Genomic DNA, 9416 nt, shown 5'->3' on the forward strand with positions numbered 1-9416 from the left:
AAACAATCAGCAGAGCGCCCTAGACGCCATTTTGCCAACCCTGTAACTCGTGGGTAATTAGCATATCACAAGTTTCATGCTAAGTGAATCTGTCTCACTTTTTTGCACTGACGTACACACAGTTCACAAATTTACGTTTTTAAACACATTTAAACGATACAAAAGTGGTCACAGAGACGGCGCGAACTGACTGCGGCCGTCGTCGGGTGATTCTCTACTGAAGAATGTCACTTCCGTGTTGCAGTTTCTTTCAAATAAAGTGCGCATGAGATGCAGTAAATTAAGGCGTCCACTAGGTGATGCTAATAAGACGTAAAAGCAATGAAAGGTATTCAATCACAAACCCATCAATCTTTTATGCATAACAGAACACCGTCATTTTGATTGGGGGGGCACGACTCACGTCTGGGTGGGCCGTGCCCACCTCGGCCCCCCCATACATCCGGCCCCGGTTAGACTCGTCATGTGTCGATATACTCGAGAGTGTCCTTTCTATATTATCCATATGTGACGGCCGTCAATCTTCCCCCTGTGTTATATTTAGGGCTGTCAAACGATTAAAATTTTTAATCGAGTTAATTACAGCTTAAAAATTAATTAATCGTAATTAATCGCAATTAATCGCAATTCAAACCATCTATAAAATATGCCATATTTTTCGGTAAATTATTGTTGGAATGGAAAGATAAGACAAGATGGATATATACATTCAACATACGGTACATAAGGACTGTATTTGTTTATTATAACAATAAATCAACAAGATGGCATTAACATTATTAACATTCTGTTAAAGTGATCCATGGATAGAAAGGCTTGTAGTTCTTAAAAGATGAATATTAGTACAAGTTGACAAGAATTACAAGAAATGTTATATTAAAACGCCTCAATGTTTTCGTTTTAATAAAATTTGTAAAATTTTCAATCAAAAAATAAACTAGTAGCCCTATTCTGTCCTCAATGTGTGTGAGTACACAAATTGACAGATAGCGAACATAAGTTCCAAAAAGAAATCAGACGGTGTGGCAAAGTTGCATGGGCTTTACTGACGTCATCTCTTTTTGACAGGAGCACGTTTCTTGTATTTTTGTAAAACTGAAAATAACAAGGCAATGTGTCAATAACTTGCATAAATCACAAAATAACAAAATGTACACACAAGTGTCCATTTGAGCAGTAGCACTAGCCAATTAGCTCACAAGCATCTAACAATGTAACTGCATTTCACCATATATGTGAACAAATTCAAATACACATCATCAATAACTATCTAATGCTCATGAATATAAACAAAGGAGGAATATAACTCACAAGCGATGCATGTATTAGACACAAACAGTGTGATGGGGCTATGAGAACTGCCACTGAATACTGGATGCGGACGTTAGCTGGTCTAAATAGCACTGTCTATTAGTATGAGTTCGCGTCGATATATAATCACGTCAGAAAAGCGCGCCGAAACCCAAAATCAGCTGCACTGAATCGCCAGCAGAGGGCGACATTACGCCACATAACATATGCAAGTCACACCCAAGCGCCAGCAGAGGGCGGAAAAACTCCATAAAACACAATTAACAAGTTGGCCTTTCACTGTACTGACATTTAAATCTGTCTGAGCGGGCCTAGTGCGTTAATTGCGTCAAATATTTTAACGTGATTAATTTAAAAAATTAATTAACACCCGTTAACGCGATAATTTTGACAGCCCTACTATATTACAACACATTGTTGACAATAGCAAGGTGGCTAATGTCTAAAAATCCAAGCAGTTCTTGAACGCGACCCGAGCAGCACAGCGCCATGGTGCCAAGCAAGTTTAAACGTCATCTCCAAACGAAACATCCGTCCCTTCAAAACAAGTCGATGGACTATTTTGTTCGCCTTCGTGAAAACACAGAGAAACAGGCAACTTTTTTTGTAATATAAAACCTACGAAGGAAAATGAGAAAGCCCTAAAAGCCAGTTTCCTTGTTGCTAAATCCAAAAAGTCAGACACCGTGACAGAGACATTATTACTACCTGCCTACAAAGCCATTGTCAGCGAGATGCTCGGCCCTGATGTGGTTAAAGACATTGCTCAAGTCCCCCTGTCTGATCATTCTGTGCTTTTTCAAGCCTAACTGCTATTTAAAAAAAATAAATACATAAATAAAAACAAAGACTGAGAGCTGTTGAAGAATAAGGATATCGACTTTGTATTCATCTAAACAGGCTCAAGTTTCACACCGAGTAAGTATACATACTGTGAAATTATTTTATAATTGAATATACTGTACAGAAAATAATTTTGGAACATTTTTGGTTTGTGGTGTGCCGCGAGATTTTTTCCAATGTAAAAACGTGCCGTGAGTCAAAAAAGGTTGAAAAACACTGCCCTAAAAGGTCGTCAGCTAGTCCAGAACACAGCAGCAAGACTTTTAACAGGAACTAATAGAAGAGAGCACATCACCCCTGTGCTCCAAGTCCTTCACTGGCTTCCAGTCGAGTTTAGAATTAAATTTAAAATCCTCCTTCTTACATTTAAGACTTATCTTATCTTACAGATGCTCTGCTTCCATACCACCCCAACAGAACACTTCGTTCTCAGAATGCAGGTCTACTGGTAGTTCTCTGGGTCTCTAAAAGTACAGTAGGAGCTAGATCCTTTAGTTATCAAGCTCCTGTCTTATGGAATCAGCTAATATTAAAGACGCCTACACAGTCTGCACATTTAAGATTAGACTAAAAACTGACTATTTGACAGAGCTTATGGTCAGGCTAGTTAAAAACAGACTGGACTCACAGTTCAGTCTAAGCTGCCCTAGGAGCTATAATGCTGGGGGAAGTACAGCCACTGAGTCCTATCCCCTGTTTTTCACTCTCTGTGCCACTTGTCTTTACTTTGTTTCTCTTTTCTAATTCTAATATCTAGTTGACTAGTGTCTTCATCACTAGTCACCCGGTGTCCCCTTTCCCCCCTTTTTCAGCCGCAGCCGCAGGACTATCCTGACCCCTGGCTGGATGGACGTCCTCGTTGACCCCCCCGTCTCATCTTGCTAGATGGACCCGCTCATGTTCCCAAACCCCATTGCATCTCTACAAGCTGGAACTCCTTCTGATTATACCCATCATCAGTCCTGGTGCATCTATAGCCTGCCGTCCTGGGAGTGGATCTCTCCTGACTGTGGTTCCCCCCAAGGTTTCTCTTTTCCCACTGGGTTTTTGGAGTTCTTACTTGCCGCCATGGAGGGTCTAAGGATGGGGGATGCCAAGGACATGAACTCATCTCACTCACCTACTCCATCTGACTGTGTATCAAATTGACTCTGTAAAGCCCTCGGAGACACCCTTGTTGTGATGTAGGGCAATACCAGGGGTCTCCAACCCGGTCCTCGAGGGCCGCTGTGGGTCCTGGTTTTTGTTCATACCAATCAAGCACAGACCTTTTAACCAATGTGGTTTGTACTAAAACAAGCAACACCTGACTGCAATCAACTGATTACACTTATAAAACACCAGACTGGTGAAAGGTTGTGGTCTTGTTTTGTTGGAGTGAAATCCTGCACCCACTATGGCCCTATGTGGAATAGTTTGGAGACCACTGGGCTATACAAATAAAATTTAATTGAACTGATTTGCTTGATTATATTGTCAGAATGTAGCTTGCTGTGTCCTATAATATCACTTCCCATACTGGAAATTAATAAATTAAGTACTGTGCACGTGCAATGTTTTCATCTGGGTAAACCCCGGCTTTACTTAGGAAGATGTGAAATACGAACATGAACGTATTACTAATCGTGCTTTTTGACCCTTTTGAGCCACCGTACCTCTCACACAAATGGAGTAATGTGTAAATGAGTTGTAACAAGTCTGTGGTTCCAAAAATCGGTCCATTTATGATATGCTGCATGTTGTACACATTAATTATAACCACTAATACTTATAAAATACTATACTACTACTGTACTTTATTCCTACGGAGATTGTGACCCGTTTTTTCGATCACACACGGCTAAAAATGTTTGGATACAGCAACATGTATAATAAGTAGGGCTGTCAAACGATTAAAATTTTTAATCGAGTTAATTACAGTTTAAAAATTAATTAGTCGTAATTAATCGCAATTAATCACAATTCAAACCATCTATATAATATGCCATATTTTTCTGTAAATTATATATATACTGTATTGGCGTTTTAGCAAACTCAAAATCAAGCCAATACTGAGTACACCTTCGGAACCTGAATGTACGCATAGGCTATACCGGCAATTAACTGCCCACATGGATGGTTTTGGTTTGGTGATTTATTCCAGTCATTCAGCAAACAGTCCACTTTCCAATGCAGCTAATGCTACAGCGTGCTATGGTCCTATGGTAAAAACCGTGTGTCCACCAGGTGCACTAATTAACAGTGGCTCTCTAGGCGCACCTTTATAGTAAAATACCTGATGGTGGTGCCCCCTGGTGGCAAAAACAATAACAGTTTCAAAATAAACGCATTGATGCACTGAATTGTGACAGTGAATATGGCTTCTACACTCCGGCCCCTAATTGTGCGTTACACTCCACAATTACCCGAAATTTTTAAAGAAGCCATTTAAACTCAAAATAATATATTCAATGAAACCTAACACCCCTATTTTTTTTCTTTTAATTTTTTTTTTCTTTTAGCTAAATTGAGTTTTCTTAATTTTTGATCAACTCCTCTGCTCTTGCATTCTTAATCAATCCTTTTCATCTGTTGCCTCTTGACGTTGATTGGACCAAAGTAGTCCACCCCCTCGTTGGTGAATGGCGCTACGACTCTTTCCTTTGGCAGATCAGCCATTTTTTGGTCACAGATCTTTCCTCGTTGACGTTTGCATGTGACACACTCAGAAATGACCTTCCTTATTGCAAAATTGGCGTTTGTGATCCAGTATTTCTTCCTAAGGTGGCTCAACACATGATTCCTCCCTCCATGTGCCAATTGCTGATGGATGTGGCGAAGAATGAGTGTAGATACATAAAGATCTTTGGTCAGGATAACCGGGTGCTTGGTTTCCTCCGGCATTGAGGATCTCTTAACACGGCCACCAACTCGCAGGAGTCCATCGTCGAGCACAGGATCCAACTCGTAAAGCTGGGTGTCCTTCTTGACAGTGATACCGCTCTTCAGGGTGGCAATTTCCCTCTCAAATTTCAGTCCTTGTACAAAGCACAATATTGCCTTTTCTGCCTTGGCGAGGTCTTCAGGGCGCAGGTATTGCCCACCGAGTGTCCTCTTGAAGACTTGAATTCTCTTTGTGACTTCTTCTGTTTGTTTTTGAAGATCCTTTTCAACTTCACAGACAGTAGCATTGATTCCAGTCCTCTTCAGGCTCATGAGGCGCTGTTCTGCAATGCTGCGATTGTTTGGCATGATGGGGTTTGCCTTTCTGAAAGGTAGGTCCAAGTGGTAGTGACCATTCTTAAACACTGAGGAGCTGTGCATTATGTCCATGAACTTTGTGTCTTCTCTAGACATTTCAGGTTGTTCCCATAAAGTCTCATTAAAATCATGGTTATACTGCTGAATCATCATTTCCCCAAATATGTACCAGGGATATTCGATTTGCAGTAATTGTGGAATTAACATGGCTCCTCCTGCTGTCGTTGCCAGCTCGAAGTGGGCCATTGAGCACCCATCCAACTTTGGTCCTTACAGCATAGGGACCATCTCCTTGACTGTTTATGATTTCCCATGGTTCCATTACTTTTGATGCATTAGTACCGATGAGAAGGTCGATATTTGAATCAATTTGTTGGAGCTTGACATCGCTGAGATATGGCCATTTATCCACATCATCTTGCCTGGGAATATTGTGGTGGGACACAGGCACACGTGTCTGGGTAACAACATCAGGCAAGTCAATTAAATCATTGTCGTCCAATCCTGACACCTCCAGGCCGGATACGACATGACTGGCAATTATTTTTTCCTGTCCCAAGGTACGCAGCAACAAATTAGTTCTTCGTTTCCTCATGTTCAACCGCTGAATGAGGCTTTCTGTACAAAATGTTCCTGAACTACCAGGATCCAAAAAGGCATATGTTTGTAGCACAACATCACTCTTTTTGGCTTTAACTTGGACTGGTACAATAGAAAAGATGCAATCATCCTCAAAACCGGCCCCAATATGACCACATGTCTGAGATGCAACAGTTTCAACGGTGATTGCTGGTTCCTTGGGGTCATCCTGTTGTGGCTGCGTGTCTTTTACTTGTTGAGCTGTTCTTTTAACTTGCTGCTTGATGTGCAGAACTCCAGGATGCTTTTGACGGCACACATCACACTCCAATCGATTATTGCAGTCTTTGCTAACATGTCCCACCTTGAGGCAGCCAAAACAGATCGCTTTCTCCTTGATGAAGCTGATCTTGTCACTGTGCAATTTTCCTTTAAAATGAGTGCACTTGTCCAATGAGTGACCACTCTTTTTACAAAACATGCAGCATTGTAAAGTACGAGGGGAGGTTTGTGATGCAGACAAATTTGTGGCGAAACTGCTTTGTTTGCGCTCATTCAAATTCTTTATCTGATTTGGAGTTGAGCTTTTACTCATGGCAGCAGTGTGGGTATCCTGGATGTTGCCAAAAAGTGGATCTGTGGCTGTCCTAACTTGCTTTTCAATAAATGCCACCAAATCACTGAACATAGCCCTTCGCCCAGAGTGCTCCATCAGTTCACACGCAGCGTTTCTCCACCTTTCCCGCATATTGTAGGGCAACTTCAGCACTATGGTCCTCATATTTGACGGCATATCCAAGTCTTTCATGTGCTGGACCTGCTCCGTCACATTACAACACCCACGAAGAAATAAGGCAAAAGCCTGTAGAGCCTTGATATCCTCCCGTTTGATAGGTGTCCAGCTGAAAGCTTTGTTCATGTAGGCAGAGCTGATTTTATACTCATTGCCAAAGTGCTCCATAAGAAGATTTTTTGCCCTTTGGTACCCCTGGTCAGGAGGTAAATGCTGGCAACTTTGCACAATTTCCCTCGGCAAGCCTCTTGTGTATTGCTCGAGAAAATGTAAACAGTCACTGTAATTGTTGGACTTGTACGCGACTCCATTCTCAAATGCTCGCATGAACGCATGATATTGAAGGGGGTCTCCATCAAAAATGGGAATTTGTCGTGGTGGGAGAGCAGAAGCTAGACTTTGTTGTATCATTAAGGTAGTAATGTCATTTTGCCTTTGCATAATGTTGAAAATGTCATTTTGATTGACAGCTTGAGGAGAAGAAGATTGATTAAAGGTTCCCTGTGATTGGGTATGAACCATGTGCTTCAGCTGAGTGTCATGCCCCATAGAATTACAACTTGCATGTGTTTGAACTGTGGGCATTTTCTGCCTGTGCCCCCCTGACTGGGCTGGAAATGCAGGTAGACCAATCAGCTGTGAGGCATTTCCCATATTGTATACATTATGCGGCTTTTGATCAATGAATGGCCCATTATAATTTGGTTGTGAGAGCTCGATCTGGTCATTTATGCTGACAGCCAATGGGGGCGCTGCAGCACAATCATCAATCATGGCTGTCCTCCTTTCCTTTGGACGAACGACCAACAGGGACGTTACAGCGCTATCATCAGGCACAACTGTTCTCTTTTCCTTTGGACGAACTACCAACGGGGGCGCTGCTGCGCAATCAATAACTGACTTCCTTTCCTTTGGACAAAATTCAGCCGCGCCGGGATTTAAAATGTTTGCGTTGGCGTGGGCCTTCAGAACTTAGGAGCTCCTTCCATACGAACTTCGGGAGCTCAGTGATGCGTTCTCCTCAAAAACATTGATTTTAGCATTAAATGCTGCCAATTCAGTCTCCAGTGCCAATTGTTCCTTTTGTCTCCTCAAATTTTGTTCCTCCACTTCCAATTGATGCATCCTCTTCAAAGCAGCAACACGTTCAATGAGAGCTGCCTTCTCAGCTTCAACTTTGATGCGCTCCTTTTGTGAAGATGTTGTGGATGAAGATTTGGACTTTTGACTTTGTTTTGAAGATGTAATTGAAGCCTTTTGTGAAGATGTTGTGGATGAAGATTTGGAATTTTGACTTTGGTTTGAAGATAGTACTGAAGCACTCTCCTAGCTTGAGAGAATCTTGGACTCTGGCTCCTTCCTCTTGATCTGTAATTCCGCCATCTTTAATTGGGTCGTTATGAAATACTTCCTCACGTGGTTGCCCAACGTCGCAAATCCAAGCTTTCACTTTTTCTATGAATCCAAAATAAAGTGTTCTTTTTTTCTCAAACCATTGATTTTGTAAAGCAGCTTGATCAGGAGGAATATTTAATTTCAGTAGTGAGTCATGGTTTTCCTGAGCATCTTTTAAGCACTTCATCATAATGTCCAACTGCGTTTGAACTTCAGAAACATTCTCAACTGCGTCCATTAGCACTTTGAGATTTTCCATTGAAGCAGTTGCCTTTTTGCATTGTGACTGCCTTTCTACCTGACATTTTTCAATAAAATTAATAAGAGCCTTTTCTGTCATTTTAGGAACCCATTTTTCATGCTGTGGAGCGTGTTCATTTTGTGTTTTAGAGCCCTCAGACATTTTGTGCACTTTCCCTTTAACACACAATCATGCATGAAAATGTACCATCAATAAATATTGGATGACATTTCCTATAAACCACATAGCAAATGCAATGAAAAATGGTACAGCGAATGAACAAAACCACACTTAAATGCATTAAATAATCGCCCAGCACTAACACGCATTAATTAATGACTCAACAATCAATATGAATGAACACCGGAACAACTCCGTTAGCTGTCATTAAAACGCTCATTTCGCGATCTGCGCCTAAATGTCCAGCTATTGTCCTTGTGAGCAGCCCGCGCGATGATATTAACGCGGAAGGAAGGCCATCCTAGACGAGCGGAATGTCAACGCCAAAAAAGTTCGAAGCAACACAAAGCACCGTAGAATGTCAATCAAACGGGCGCATCGCCACACGTCAAAGTCAACTCCAATAGTTGTAAGCCGTTTTCCAATACAGCCGTATTTAATCTCGGTGTACTTTACCCCGTCTTGGCACTTTGTTGCCAGTGTTGCGCTGATAGTTGGTGGGTTCGATGTCCGCGAATCCTCCTTCAAACAATTGTGACGTCAGCAACGCGAATCCCCTTCGAAGACTTGATTTCCGGGATTCCCTCCGTCACAATGTATGGCGATCAAAAGCGATCTTTGTGCACAATGAAGTTTCTTGCTTCTCTCCTCAATCTTAGAGGTTCGCAGGACGTGGGTTTACTTATTTCCTTAATCTTGGATGTTCACAGGACACGGTTTTTACTTAATGTATTGGCGTTTTAGCAAACTCAAAATCAAGCCAATACTGAGTACACCTTCGGAACCTGAATGTACGCATAGGCTATACCGGCAATGAACTGCCCACATTAATGG

Source organism: Corythoichthys intestinalis, chromosome 7 (assembly GCF_030265065.1).
Source record: "Corythoichthys intestinalis isolate RoL2023-P3 chromosome 7, ASM3026506v1, whole genome shotgun sequence".
Classification (NCBI taxonomy): Eukaryota; Metazoa; Chordata; class Actinopteri; order Syngnathiformes; family Syngnathidae; genus Corythoichthys; species Corythoichthys intestinalis.